Consider the following 15,568-nt stretch of genomic DNA (forward strand, 5'->3'; position numbering starts at 1 on the left):
ATAAGGAAAGCTCCGGGAACTGATGGGAATATAGAGTGAATCCCAATGGAGAAGGTTTATATGCATGCCTGTCAAAACTCCTGATTTTTGAAGAGGTGAATAATAGGGGTAGTATAGTGAGATTCACAAGCTCAACTTTCAAGTTACATTCAGACCTAGGTTCATATGAGCAACAACTCAAATCAAGAAAAAGAAGAAAATAAAATTGTAATCTAAAGGAAGTAATCATTAATTAGTAGGACATGTTTGTATAGCAGCAACTCTGCCTGCTCCTAGAGGACAAGGAGCACACTTTTATGTCATCTAGTAAAATGCTTCAAGACGCCATAAGTTAGAATTCATTATTGAGCAATCTGCCCATGAATATAATGGAAACCCACTGATTCAGTCATATGTTTAATTCTCTTTAAGTTTCTTTCAGCACTCCCCCTCAATAATATCTTGCCACAACAAGGTCCTCGGGTTAATTGTACCTTACATTTATTTAAAGAGATTTCTTTTCTTTATCCATTTAAAATATGTAGCCTTCAGAATCCCAGCAATTAGTTCCTTACATCTAGAGATGACATGTAAATAGGGAGTGGTGTCAAAATGGCTTTTCCAAATGTACTAATTACTTCGTAAGTACCTCGATGAAAGTGCCTTCTATTCTTCTTAGCTAAAGCTGTGGTTGGTTGTTGGCACCAAATTCACAGCTCAGACATTGCCATCCCATAATGGTTTGATGTAATCTTATAGTACAAGATAAAGGAGAAGGAGAAAGAGAAGGAGGAGAAGAAAGAAGAGTTATAATAATAATAATAAAAGTTAACAAAGGGCAGCTAGGTAGTGCATGGATAAAGCACCAACCCTGAAGTCAAGAGGACCTGAGTTCAAATATGCTTCAGACACTTAATACTTTCTAGCTGTGTGACCCTGGACAATTCACCTAACCCTAATTTTCTCAGCAAAATAATAATAATAATAATAATAATTAACATTTGTATAACATTTTAAGATTCACAAGGTGCTTTACTTATATCATTTGGTCCTCAAAATAACTCCATGAGTCAATTAATCAATTAGACTTTATTAAGGATCTACTATATACCTAGTACTGTGATAAGAATTGAGGTAGAAACTCCACATTTTACATGTAAGAAGACTGAGGCTCAGAGAAGTTACATAAATTACCCAGGGCCACACAATTAGACACTTGAGGAAGAATTCAAACCCACATCTTCCTGATTCCTAGTTTAGAACCTTATTTAACACACTATACAACCTTCTTTAGGATATTCTTCAACTACTCTCATCACTTTATCCCATTTCGAAAGTGATTTGTACTTGTTGGAAACACCTCTCTTGTTACTCCAGGTGAAGAGGTTAGCTTGAATATTATCTCTCACTATTAGAGTCCTTTCTTCATTATCCCATATAACTTTCCTCATTAGCATCTTTACATACAGGGATTCATTGAGGAAAATGGAGATAATTATTCTACAGAAGAGAAGACTTAGAAGGACAGGCTAATTGTCTTCAAATATTTTAAAAATCATGTGGAAGAATTTGATTGTTCTGCTTGGCTTCAGAAAGCAGAACTAGAGAAGTTGAATTATAAGATTGTAAAAGATTTATTCTCAGTTTTTAGAAATCACATTGTCCCAGAGTAGAATGGTCTATGTTGGGAGTTGGTGGACTCTCTCATTTGAGTTCTTCAATCTGACAAACATAGATTAAGTAGCTTCTCAATTCAAGGGACCATATTCTAGCAAAGGCTGGGTGATTATTTCCCAAGGAGACGGTAGAAATGATTTTTGTATGATCATGGAAACAGTACTAGATTTACTATCAAATAGACTGGGTTCAAATTTTGCCACCTGCTACATGCTTGACTTGAACAAGTGATTTAAGCTTTACAGGACTTCCATTTCCTTATCTATAAAATGAGGAAATAAGACAGTATGACCTCTAAGATCCCATCTATGTTTATCCTTTCCACATCACAGAAGCAGGAAACCACCCCCACAATCTTGAAAAATCTGTGTAAAAATTTTGTTCCCTCCTTTGTACCAGACAAGTCCAAACTTTTTTTTTCTTTCTTAAACGGGTTTATAGTATTTTAGTGTAAAATTTGGATTAAGTATTTGGTCATAGGTTCTGGGGTGCTATGCTGGCCTTTGTACATTATCTGTAGCTTCTGAAAAATTTCCCCAAAATTTCCATTTAATTTTTTTATGTTGATCCATGATATCTTGAAACCATGGTAGGGAAAGTCAGAAATGTGGAAGAGATAACTATAATTAGTAAATCTATGACTATATGTGGATTGACTCTCTCAAACCATACACATATAAAGTTAAATCCCCAGATTTGTGGCTACTGCTCCTCCTAAGGATTCTAGGAGTAACCTAGATAGAGCAGGGTATTTTACTAATTGTATAAGCTCAAGTTTGGGGTTTTTCCCATCAAAATTATTTTTTATTATAAATTTATTTCAATTCATGAAACAAAACAAATATTTCCATAATATAGTACCATAAAAAATGATTGCACATCAAACTGCAAATCTACAGTGTACAACTTGTTATTCCCTCCAAATATACAACAAAGTTATCGTGTAAATTTCTTTTTTCTCCTCCTTCCCCATCCTACAGGTGGCTGCCACTGGACACAAATAGGCATATATGTATGTGTGTGTGTGTGTGTGTGTGTGTATATGTATATATGTATATATACATATATATATATATATATATATAAAATTATTCTATTCGTGATTCTATTTATCAGTTCTTTCCCTGGATAAAGATAACATCCCTCTTCACATTTCCTTCACTTTTTAATTTGTGTATTTATAATATCAAAATATAAAAAAGTCATTCTTAATATTGCTATTATTGTACACAATGTTCTCTTGGTTCTTCTGTGTTCACTATATTTTTTTAATTAAAAATTTCAATAGTATTTTATTTTTCCAGTTAAATGCAAAAATAATTTTCAACATTCATTCTTGCAAAACTTTCAGTTCCACATGTTTTTCTCCCTCCCGCTCCAACCTGCCCCCTCTCCAAGATAGCAAGCAATCTGATATTCCTATCATTCCAAATATATAATCCTTCCACACAATCATTCCAAATGTATTTACATATGAATCATGTTGTAACATGATTGTAATAACAATCATGTTGTAAAAGAAAAATCAGTACAAAAGGGAAAAACAATAACAATGACAAACAACAACAATGACAACAACAACAACAAAAACCACAAGAAAAGGGAGTGAAAATAGTATTTTTCAATTCGCATTCAGTCCCCCATAGCTCTTTCTCTGGATGTGGATGGCATTTTCTATTCCACATCTTTTGGAATTGTTGCATCACTGTATCGCTGAGAAAAGATACAGTTGATCACCACACAATCTTGCTGTTACTGTGGACATTGTTCTCCAGACAGTTCAAGCTTTTATTCCAGAATATTTTGCTCAATATTATTGATCGACACAGTGATTAGTGCTCCTCTATTAATTTAATAAGTTAATATCAATTAGATTTTACAAAAGGATATTTACTAAGACAGAAAGAAGTATTTTAAAAATCCCCAACATCAGGGACTTATTTCCTACCCTTAAGCTTCAGTCCTTTAGGAGAGAGGTCTCCAACTTAAAGCAATTGCAGAAAGCATTTGCCCTACACTCATTAGCTCCCTTCCAAATTCAGCATAGTCTTTTGCTGTAGGATATTGCATCTTGGCTACTGAGAAAAATAGATTGCTCCTCAAAGCCACACAGGCATAATGGGCTTAGCTGCCAGCAAACTTGGAGAGGTATCCAGTTCCTGGACCTCTGGTGACTCACTTTTCTGAATTTTCAAAACTCATAAGGTTTTAGCTATCTCCAATATCCCTTCACCTAAGAAAAGAAAACAATAGAAATAAAACATAAATACATATATACATCTCCAGTCATCTCAATCTATACTTGGCCCCTGGACACAGATGGCTCTGACAGGGAAAGTGAGGCAGGTGACTTTGCACAACACTTCCTCATTGAAATCCAACTCATTTACCTGTCATGGTATCAGCTCCCTGATGTCATGGTCCTCTTCGAGAATGAAAGACAAACAACAGTTCATATACAACTACATCATATTCTTGCCCCTGTGTTGTTCCAAGGGGAGAAAGCAAGAAGCTCCTATCATCTCTTTCCATGGATAGCAGTCCCTATCTCAAATACCTCCTGGAAAGGGACAAAGCAAACTGGCCAATTAGTATGTTTTGTATGTATCCAGTTCTGGCACACCAGCCAATCAAAAGATTCCTCTTCATAAGGCAATAAGCATCAGAAACTTGTCACAGAATCTTCTGGAGAAGAGAGACCCCTTCTTTTCAGGTCAAAAAATGCCAATGTAATTTAACATGTTGGGACTATCTGCCATCTAGGGGAAGGGGATAGAGGGAAGGAAAAGTTAAAAAAAGAAGTGTTTGCAAGGGGCAGTGTTGAAAAATTATCCATGCATATATTTTGTCAATAAAAGCTAATATATATATATATATATATATATATATATATATATATATATATATATATATATATATAATACACATATATATATATATACATATATATATATACATACATATATATGCATACATATATATATATATATATACACATACATACATATATATATACATACATATATATATATATAAAAGAAATACTAATGTAACATGATTGCAATCAAATACCCATTGCTGATGATTGCATAAGACAGATCTTGAGGCTGCAAAATGAAATTCAAGTTACAATTAGATGGCTATGAGTTCTCCTTCTGACTATGAGATTTTGTGATACTCCTTATCTAGGAAGGTCTGGCTCTGCTCTGCTCTGCTCTGCTCAGTAGCTTTATGATTAAGTGTCAGGGTAACTATGTTCAATGCAACAAGCATTTATTAAATGTTTGGTATATGCAAGGCATTGCTATAAATGATAAGAATACAAAGAAGAAAAAAGTATAGTCCCTGACCTCAATAAATTTATATTTTATTCAGAAAATAAAACATTCATTCAGATGAATGAGTCCAAGACAATCTAAAGAGGACTAAGTGCTAACAATAAGCAGTGGAGTAGAGGAGATTAAGATTGAGAATCAGGAAAAGCAACTAAAAATTGACCTAAGCCTTGGAAAAAAATAAAAATTTAGAAGCCCATATATGAAGAAGAAGTACATTCCAGGTATAAGGAATAGCTTTTCTGAACACATAAAGATAGAAAATACATGACAAATTTGACAAACAGAATAACTAGAATATTTTAACATTCCAGTTTGGCTGGGGGAAAAGTAATTTATAAAGCAACATTATGAAGTAAGTTTAGGAAGGGATAATGGAGAATAATTATGGAGAGTCTTGTGTCAGCTTCAGGAATTTGGATTTACCCCAGGACCAGATGGATTTACATGTGAATTCTACCAAACATTTAAAGAACAATTAACTCCAATGTTATATAAACTATTTGAAAAAATAGGATTGAAGGAGTCCTACCAAACTCCTTTTATGACACAGATATGGTACTGATACCTAAACCAGGTAGGCTGAAAACAGAGAAAGAAAATTATAGACCAATCTCCCTAATGAATATTGATGCTAAAATCTTAAATAAAATATTAGCAAAAAGATTACAGAAAATTGTCACCAGGATAATACACTATGACCAAGTAGGATTTATACCAGGAATGCAGGGCTGGTTCAATATTAGGAAAACTATTAGCATAATTGACTATATCAATAACCAAACAAACAAAAACCACATGATCATCTCAATAGATGCAGAAAAAGCATTTGATAAAATCCAACATCCATTCCTAATAAAAACACTTGAGAGCATAGGAATAAATGGACTTTTCCTTAAAATAGTCAGGAGCATATATTTAAAACCATCAGTAAGCATCATATGCAATGGGGAAAAACTGGAACCTTTCCCAGTAAGATCTGGAGTGAAGCAAGGTTGCCCACTATCACCATTATTATTTAATATCGTATTAGAAACACTAGCCTCGGCAATAAGAGTCGAGAAAGATATAAAAGGAATTAGAGTAGGCAATGAGGAAACCAAACTATCACTCTTTGCAGATGATATGATGGTATACCTAGAGAACCCCAGAGATTCTACCAAAAAGCTATTGGAAATAATTCATAATTTTAGCAAAGTAGCTGGCTACAAAATAAATCCCCATAAATCCTCAGCATTTTTATACATCACCAACAAAACCCAACAGCAAGAGATACAAAGAGAAATTCCATTCAGAATAACTGTTGATACCATAAAATATTTGGGAATCTATCTACCAAAGGAAAGTCAGGAATTATATGAGCAAAATTATAAAAAAGTCTCCACACAAATAAAGTCAGACTTAAATAATTGGAAAAATATTAAGTGCTCTTGGATCGGCCGAGCGAACATAATAAAGATGACAATACTCCCTAAACTAATCTATTTATTTAGTGCTATACCAATCAGACTTCCAAGAAAATATTTTATTGATCTAGAAAAAATAACAACAAAATTCATATGGAACAATAAAAAGTCGAGAATATCAAGGGAATTAATGAAAAAAAAATCAAATGAAGGTGGCCTAGCTGTACCTGATCTAAAATTATATTATAAAGCAGCAGTCACCAAAACCATATGGTATTGGCTAAGAAATAGATTAGTGGATCAGTGGAAAAGGCTAGGCTCACAAGACAGAATAGTCAATTATAGCAATCTAGTGTTTGACAAACCCAAAGCCCCTAACTTCTGGGAAAAGAATTCATTATTTGATAAAAACTGCTGGGATAATTGGAAATTAGTATGGCAGAAATTAGGCATGGACCCACACTTAATACCATATACCAAGATAAGATCAAAATGGGTCTATGACCTAGGCATAAAGAACGAGACTATAAATAAATTAGAGGAACATAGAATAGTTTATCTCTCAGACTTGTGGAGGAGAAAGAAATTTGTGACCAAAGATGAACTAGAGACCATTACTGATCACAGAATAGAAAATTTCGATTACATCAAATTAAAAAGCCTTTGTACAAATAAAACTAATGCAAACAAGATTAGAAGGGAAGCAACAAACTGGGAAAACATTTTCACAGTTAAAGGTTCTGATAAAGGCCTCATTTCCAAAATATATAGAGAACTGACTCAAATTTATAAGAAATCAAGCCATTCTCCAATTGATAAATGGTCAAAGGATATGAACAGACAATTTTCAGAGGATGAGATTGAAACTATTACCACTCATATGAAAGAGTGTTCCAAATCATTATTGATCAGAGAAATGCAAATTAAGACAACTCTGAGATACCACTACACACCTGTCAGATTGGCTAAGATGACAGGAAAAAATAATGATGAATGTTGGAGGGGATGCGGGAAAACTGGGACACTAATGCATTGTTGGTGGAGTTGTGAACGAATCCAACCATTCTGGAGAGCAATCTGGAATTATGCCCAAAAAATTATCAAATTGTGCATACCCTTTGATCCAGCAGTGTTTCTATTGGGCTTATATCCCAAAGAAATACTAAAGAAGGGAAAGGGACCTGTATGTGCCAAAATGTTTGTAGCAGCCCTGTTTGTAGTGGCTAGAAACTGGAAAATGAATGGATGCCCATCAATTGGAGAATGGCTGGGTAAATTGTGGTATATGAATGTTATGGAATATTATTATTCTGTAAGAAATGACCAACAGGATGAATACAGAGAGGACTGGCGAGACTTACATGAACTGATGCTAAGTGAAATGAGCAGAACCAGGAGATCATTATACACTTCGACAACGATATTGTATGAGGACATATTTTGATGGAAGTGGATTTCTTTGACAAAGAGACCTGAGTTTCAATTGATAAATGACAGACAAAAGCAGCTACACCCAAAGAAAGAACACTGGGAAACGAATGTAAACTATCTGCATTTTTGTTTTTCTTCCTGGATTATTTATACCTTCTGAATCCAATTCTCCCTACGCAACAAGAGAACTGTTCGGTTCTGCAAACATATATTGTATCTAGGATATACTGCAACATATCCAACATATAAAGGACTGCTTGCCATCTAGAGGAGGGGGTGGAGGGAGGGAGGGGGAAAAAAATCGGAACAGAAACGAGTGTCAATATAATGTAATTATTAAATAAAAAATTAAAAAAAAAAAAAAAGGAATTTGGATTTAATTCCATGGATAAGAGGGAGCTTTTGAAGATTCTTGAGTGGGAAAATGACATGATGAGGTCTGTGCCTACAGAAAATTATTTAAGTAGTTATACATTAGCTGAATTTATTTTTTTGTGGATCCAACTCAATCTATTGCAACAAAAGTTTAAAAGCATCTACTATTGGGGCAGCTAGTTAATGCAGTAGATAGAGGATCAGTCCTGAAGTCAGGAGGATCTGAATTAAAATCTGGCCTCAGACACATAACATTTCCTAGCTGTGTGACCATGAGCAAGACACATCTCCAATTACCTCAGCAAATTTAAAAAAAAAAAAAGGATCTATTATGTGCAAGGCAAAAGAAAGCTTGGAGTAATGAATAGAGTTAGCCTCTGAGTCAGGAAGACTTGGATTTAAATCCCTGATGGGTAACCCTGAGCAAGTCTCAATCTCTCAATAAACCCCATCAATTTTCTAAAATTATAAATTGACAATCAAGGGAGATGGGAATTGATAAAGAGATTTTCCTCTCTGGAAATTCCTCATACCAATAAAATAACAATTCAGATTTTGAAAAAGGTGCTAGAGATGCAGAGACAAATTGGAATACATTCTATACTTAGATTCTACTGAGGAAAATACTTGATGATGTCAGACAACACATTACTATGCTGAAACTTGCAGTCAGGCTGAGATTGTTATTGCTAAATCAGTTCTCAAATATTTATTTATTTATTTTAAAGGGGGAAAATACTATGCTTTGACCCACATTCAGGCTCCATAGTTCTCTCTCTGAATATGGATAGAACTTTCTATTACAAGTCCATTAGAATTGCCTTAAATCACCTCCTTGTGGAAAACAATCAAACCCATCACAGTTATCACATAATCTTGCTGTTATTGGGTACAATGTCCTCTTGGCTTTGCTCATTTCACTCAGCATCACTCCATTTAGCCTTTCCAGGCTTTTCTGAAATTATCATGCTCGTCATTTCTTATAGAACAATAATACTCCATTACCTTTATATGTGATAATTTATTCAGCCATTCCCCAACTGATCAGCATCTACTCAATTTCTAGTTATTTGACACCAGAAAAAGATCTGCTACAAACATTTTTACACATGTAGGTCCTTTTCCCTTTTTATGATCTCTTTGGAATATAGACCTAGCAGACACATTACTGGATCAAAGGGTATGTACTATCTAGCATCGTTTTAAATTGCTCTTCAGAATGGTTGGATCATCAAATTATTTATTGAACCCTTTCAATAAGTAAAGCATCAGCCTAGGATGAGAGAAGCAAAAAAAGTGTCCTTGCTAAGTGATTCCTGAGAATCTTAAAACCTTGTCTAAGGGGGAAGATATGCTCACACAAAGTAATTAAGGAATAAATTGAAGCAATTTGGTCATTCTGAAGTGAATGGTACAGATGATAAGCACTGTTGGAAGCCATATTGGAGAGGTCAAGGAAGGTTTTTAAGAAGTAGGACTAAAAGTGGGCTCAGAAAGATGGTTAGGTTTAATTATGCATGCCAATGCACCCTTTCTTTCCTTCTTCTTGTCCCTCTTTCCTTATATCTTCTTTTCTTTCCATTCTTTCCTCTTTCTTCATCCTTCCTTCTCACTATCTGAGACAGTATCCCTCATCACCTCACAAAGCAAAAGAGTCCAACATTAACATACAGTTCCAAATCAAGAAATAGGCTGAGAAAATAAGCAAATAACAACAACAAAAAGAACTTGACTATAAAAAACTAATTTGGTAATAGAAAAGATCAGGACACAAACCCAAAAGACAATGACATCAAAATAGCTGCAAAGCCTGAAAGAAAAAGAATGTGTGAGTTGGATACAAACTCAATAAGTATTCTTGAGTTTTTAAAAAATAATTTTTAGAATCAAATAAGAGTGACTAGGAAAAAATAGTTAAAGAAATGAAAGCAAAGTAAGAAAATTATGTAAATGCAATTAACAACTTGGTTTAAAAAGCACTCAAAATATTGAAAGAAATAAAACAGTAAAAAACAAAATTAGCCAAATGGAAAAGGAAATACAAAAGCTCACTGAAGGAAAATAATTCCTTAAAAATTAGAATTGAGCAAGGAGAAGCTAATATACTCTGTAGATAACAAAAAAAAAAAAAAAAAAAAAAACAAAGGGCAGCTAGATGGTGCTTTGGATAGAGCACCAGCCCTGAAGTCAGGAGGAATTGAGTAAATTGTGGTATACAAAAAAAAACAAGCAAAGTCAAAAGAATAAAAAGATAGAAGAAAATATAGAATTTCTTGTTGAAAAAACAATGAAGGAAAAATAAATGAAAAATTATTAGATTACCTGAAAGCTATGATCAAATATAAAATTTAGACATCATAGTCCAATATTTTTGAACCAGAGGGTAAAATAGAAATCAAAAGAATCCCTGATTACCCCTGAAAGTCCCTAATGACTTCTTTTTTCTGTTTACCTTTTTATGCTTCTCTCATAAGATAACAGCCAAATTTCAGAGATTTCAGGTCAAAGCAAAAAGGTCAAATAGCCAGAAAAAAAGCACTCAAAAAATTGTGGAATTGCTATTCAGATCACATAAGATTTAGTAGCTACACCATAAAAGGAATGGAGGGTTTGGAATATGATATTTCAGTAGGCAAAAAGCTTTTACAACCAAGAATGATTTACCCCAGCAAAACTGAAAATAATCCTACACGAGAAGAAATTAATATTTAATTAAATATAACATTGCTGATGAAAAGGCTAGAGCTGAATATAAAATTTGTCTTTGAAACACAAAGCTTAAAAAAGCATAAAAAGATAAATAGGAAATAAAAATCATAAGGGACTCCACAAGGTTAAGCTGTTTACCTTTCTGCATGGGAAAATGATGCATTTATCTTTAAGAATTTTATCATTATTAGGGCAGTTAGAAGGATTCTACATAAACAGAGGATGTGGGATTGAGTGTATTATGATGAGATAATGTGATAAAAAATAGATAGGGGAGAAAGATGGATGCTATGAGAGAAAGGGGGGAAAAGAAGAAGAATTAGTGAAATTATTTCATGTAAAAAAGCACAAAATGAAGATTTTTTTAAAGTGGAAGAGAAAATGTTGGGCGCGAGGGAATAATGCTTGAACTTCATTTGTCTCTAGATTGGTTCACAGAGAAAATAGATTGGTAGGTAGGTAGATACATAGTTAGATAAATACTCAATTACTAGAAAAAAATCTATCTTATCAAAAAAGAAGCAGGAAGCCTTCCTAATAGAAGGAGAGGAGAGTGATAAAGAAAGAGTAAATAAAAGAAGGCAGTAGTCAGAAGCAAACCAAATTTTAGGGAAGGAAAAGATAAAAAGAAAGAGAGAAGAAACAGAAGAAAATAAGACTGAAAGAAATACACAGTAATCATAACTAAAATGTGAAAGGAATGAACATATCCATAAAATAAAAGCAAATAATAGAATGGATTAGAAACCAGAACCCTACAATATATTATTTATGTGAGACAATTGAAATGGGGAGACACATACAGAGTTAAAATAAGGGGCTGGTGCAGAATCTATTATGCGTAAGCTGAAGTTAAAAAAAAAAAAGGCAGGGAGAACAATCATGTACTCAAATAAAACAAAAGCAAAAATAGACCTAATGAAAAATGATAAATTGAGAAGTCACATATTGCTCAGAAAGAACTACAGATAATGAAATAATACCAATATAAACATATATAAACCAAATGCATCCAAATTCTTAAAAGTAAAGTTGATGAATTACAAGAGGAAATAGTAAAACAGCATTAATCCTAAAGAATGAGTGAAAGAACAAATTATGGAAACAATGATTGCATTCAAGAAAATGACAATAAGACAACATTTCAAATTATTTTATAACTCTGAATGAGTACATCAGTAAATGAAGGAAAGAACAGATAAATGAATTGGGCATACAACTGAAAAAAAAAGCAACTAGAAAAGTAACTAATGAACAATTCCTAATTAAATACCAAAAGAGAAATCCTGAAATTCAAAGGTGAGGTTAATAAAATTGACAGCAAAATATATATATATACACTATTAAACTAATACATAAATCTAGAAACTGGTTTTATATAAAATAGATAAGCCACTGGGTAATTTGATTTAAAAAAAGAAAACTAAATTACTAGTATGAAAAATGAAAAAAAAAAACTGACTGTACCACCAATAAAAATAAAATTAAAGCAATTATTAGGGGTTATTTTGTCTAGTGCCAATAACTCTGACAGTCTAAGTGAAATGGATGAATATTTACAAAAATACAAACTGCCCAGATTAATAAGAAAGAAAAATAGAATACTTAAATTACCTATCTTAGAAAAAGAAACTGAACAAGCTGTCAATGAGGTTCCAAAGTAAAATTTTTAGGACCAAGTGGATTTACAACTGAATTCTACCAAACATATAAGGAACTTTTAATACTATATAAACTACTTGAAAAAAGTAGATAAAGAGGGAGTTCCACCAAATTATGAAACAAATATGGTTTTAATGACTAAATCAGGGAGAGCAAAAACAGAGAAAGAAAACCATAGGCCAATCTCCTTAATGAATATTGACACAAAACTTTAAAATAAAATACTATCAAGGAGAATACAACAATATTTCACAAAGATTATACACAATCACCAGGTAGGATTTATACTAAAAATGCAAGGATGACTCAATGTTAAGAAAAATATCAGTGCAATTAACCATAATCAATAACAAAAACACAAAAAAAATCATGCAATTATATCAATAGATGCAGACAATTGTCAAGGCTGTAAAATTACCCATGCATGTAACTTGTAAATAAAAAGCTATTAAAAATTAAAAAAAAATTGATGCAGAAAAGAGCCTCTGATAAAATGAAACACTCATTGCTATTAAAAACATTAAGAAGAACAGGAACAAATGGCCCTATTCTTAAAATGGCAAGCAGTATCTATCTAAAACCAAGTCTTCTCTGTTACAGGGACAAACTTGAAACCTTCCCAAGTAAGATGAAGAATAAAATAAGAATGTCCATTATCACCACTATTTTTCAACATTGTACTAAAAATGTGTATTATGCCAATAAGAGAAGAAAAAATTGAAGGAATAAAAATAGACAATAAGAAAACAAAACTATTATTCTTTTCATATGATATAAGAAGCATACATAGAGTACTCTTTTCAATTCGAGTACTCTTAATCAATTAAAAAACTAGTTGAAACAATTAATAACTTCAAAAAATTGCAGGTTATAAGCCATCAATATTTCTATACACTACCAACAAAACTCAGCAGAAAAGGATAGAAAGAGAAATTCTATTGAAAATAACAGCAGAAAATATAAACTACTTGGTAGTCTACCTGCCAAGATAGATTCAATGACATTATGAAGACAAATAGAAAATATTTTTCACAGAAATAAACAGATCTAAACAATTGAAAAAAATATTTATTGCTCAGTGGAAAGTTGTGTCAATAAAATAAAAAACTACAATTCTACCCAAGTTACTTTACTTATTCAATAGTATACTAATCAAACTACAAAAGAATTATTTTGTGGAGCTAGGAAAAAATCACTAGCAAAAATTATCTGAAAGAACAAAAAGTCAAATATATATTAAGAGGATCAATGAAAAATGTGAAGGAATACAGCCTAACCATTACAGATTTTAAGCTATATTACAAAGTGGTAAATATCCAAAAAATATCAAAATATCAAAAATGCTAGTTGAGAGAGTGGTGAGTAAGTAGAATAGATTAAATACACATTACACAATAGCAAATGACCATAGTAATCTAATATTTGATAAAAACAAATACTCAGACTTTGAGAATAAGAACCCAACATTTGACATGGATTGATGGAATATTGGAAAGCAACTTGGCAGAAATGAGGCAAACATCAACATCTCACACGATATACCAACATAAGATCAAAATAGATACAAGAATTAGACATAAGAGTTATGTCATAAGTAAATCAGAAGAGCATGAAAAAATATATCAGGTCTATGGATAAAAGAAGAGTTTATAACCAAACAAAAGAAAGAATTATAGGAATTTTAAAAGGTCATTTTAATTACATGAAATTAAAAGGCCTTTGCACAAACTAAAACTAATATACCAAAATTTAGACCAGGAAAATTTTTTTGCAAGTTGCTCTGGAAAAAAGGCCTAATTTTTTCCAAATATATGGGGAATTGAGCCAAATATATAAAAATCAGTTGATAGTCAAAGGATGTGAACAAGCATCTTTCAGAAGGAGAAATCAAAATTGTCAATAGGCACATTTTAATCACTACTGATTAGAGAGATGCAAATTAAAACAATTCTGAAATATCTCACACCTATCATTTGGTGGACAAGACAGAAAAAGAAAATAACAAATGCTAGAGGGGATGTGGAAAAATTGGGACACTAATAATACTCTTGTTGGAATTGTGAACTAGTCAAAAGATTTTGAAAAAAACAATTTGGAGATATATACAAAAGGCTACAAAATTGTGCATATCATTTGACTCAGGAATACCTCTAATATGTCTATGACCCAAAGAGATCAAAGAAAAAGTTTAAGGATATATAAGTATAAAAATATTTATAGAAGCTTTTTTTTATGGTGGCAAAAAATTGAAAATTGAGGACATGTCTACATTATTTTTTTTTTTGCCTTTTCAAGGAAGGGAGTAGTATGAGAGGGAAAGAGATAATTTGTAACCCCAAATCTTTTTTTTTAAGTTATTGTTGTATAGGGAACTGAATCAATTTTTTAAAAGAACCATTCTTTAACTGATAAATGATCAAAAGATATGAACTATGCCCAAAGGGCCATGAAATCATATATATCCTTTGACCTAACAATATCACAACTAAACAGGAATCCCCCAAAAAGGTTTGAATTTGTTTTTTTGGGTTTTTTTAAAAGGAAAATGACATATGTATGAAAATATTCATAGTAGTTCTTTTCTTAGGATAAAAAAATTGGAAATTGAGGAAATGACCATCTATTAGAGAATAGCTGAACAAATTGTCATATATGATTATCATAGAATAGTATTGTTCTGTAAGACATGATGAGCAGGATACTTTCAGACAAGCTTAGAAAGTCTTCCATAATGCACACTAAGTGAAATGCACTGTATACAAAGTAATAACAATGTTGTAGGCATTATCAGCTGTGAATGACTTTACTTTTCTCAGCAATACAATGATTTAAGACTTCTCTGAAGGACGTATGATGAAAAATGTTATACATACCCAGAAAGGGAACTGGCTGTATCTGAATTCAGACTGAAGCATACTTTAAAAAAAAAAGTTATTGTCCAAAAAAAAAATGCAGAAAAATGGCAGGGGGGAAGGGGGAGGGGGGAGGGAAGGA

This window comes from Antechinus flavipes, chromosome 4 (assembly GCF_016432865.1).
Source record: "Antechinus flavipes isolate AdamAnt ecotype Samford, QLD, Australia chromosome 4, AdamAnt_v2, whole genome shotgun sequence".
Taxonomy (NCBI): domain Eukaryota; kingdom Metazoa; phylum Chordata; class Mammalia; order Dasyuromorphia; family Dasyuridae; genus Antechinus; species Antechinus flavipes.